This window comes from Arachis stenosperma, chromosome 10, assembly GCF_014773155.1.
Source record: "Arachis stenosperma cultivar V10309 chromosome 10, arast.V10309.gnm1.PFL2, whole genome shotgun sequence".
In the NCBI taxonomy this organism is placed as follows: domain Eukaryota; kingdom Viridiplantae; phylum Streptophyta; class Magnoliopsida; order Fabales; family Fabaceae; genus Arachis; species Arachis stenosperma.
This window is the reverse complement of record NC_080386.1, coordinates 68,743,007-68,744,287: the sequence shown is the minus strand read 5'-3', so window position 1 is coordinate 68,744,287 and position 1,281 is coordinate 68,743,007.

Below are 1,281 nucleotides of genomic sequence, written 5' to 3'. Positions count from 1 at the left end.
ATTAAGAACAAGACTCAAAAATAAATATAAGATAAGACTAATAGTAATAGAAAACAAAAATTTAAATGACTCTAAAATAGACTCCTAATGATAGAGGTTATCACAGAGTTAGGACTCAACAACCTTGATTTTGAGAAGTGGATGCTCCCTCAACTTGTGGGGTATTTGACCCTTCAAGGGAGAGCTTCTGGCACTTCAGCTCCTGTAGCTCACGCCCCTGCTTCTCTTGTTCCTTCAGCAATTTGCAGAGCATGCAGTTTTGATTCTGCTGTTCTTCCTTAATTTGTTCCATAGTTTCTTGCAACTTGGCAACAGATGCTTCTAGGCTGGCCCAGTAGTCAATTTCAGGAAGTTCAGGGAGGAATTCCTACGCCCTCCTTTTGATAGAGTTATCTTGCATTTGTCCTTCCATTGACTTCTTGGTGATTGGATGTTCAATTGGGATAAATTCATCTACTCACATCCTCACCCCAGCATAATGCAATGAATCATCACTACTCTCTTGACCGTGACCTCAGAACGGTTGCTAATGGGCAATATAGAACGCCCAATGAAGTCTAGCCAACCTCTTGCAATTGGTTTGAGATCTCCCCTTTTGAGTTGGTTTGGGACACCTTTTGTATTGGTTGTCCACTTAGTTCCAGGGAGGCATATGTCCTCTAGAATTTGATCCAACCCCTTATCTACTCTCACCATTCTCCTATTAAAGGATTTAGGATCATCTTGTAGTTGAGGCAATTTGAAGACCTCTCTTATTTTGTCTAGATGGAAGTAAATAATTCTCCCTCTGACCATGGTTCTGTAGGTATGAAAAGCAGTTCCAGTCATTCTCTGCTTATCTGTCAGCCACAGATTTGAGTAGAATTCCTGAACCATGTTTCTTCCAACCTTTGTCTCAGGGTTGGTTAGAACTTTCCATCCTCTGTTTTGAATTTGCTCTTGGATCTCCGGATATTCTTCTTCTTTCAGATCGAATCTAACTTCCGGGATCACTGACCTCAGACCCATTATTTTGGGGTAATGGTCTGCATGTTCTTTGGTTAAGAACTTCTCTTGATTCCAAAGATTCTTTGGATTATTGTCTTTCTTGCCTTTTGAATTGGTTTGTTTTCCCTTAGGAGCCATGATCTTAATAAATCTTGGCTTAGTGACCACAGAAAAGCACACCAAACTTAGAGGTTTGCTTGCCCTCAAGCAAAAGAAATGAAAGAAGAGAGAGAGGAGGAGAGCAAATTCAAATGGTGGGGAGAGGGGGATGGCCGAACGTGTATTTATAAGGGA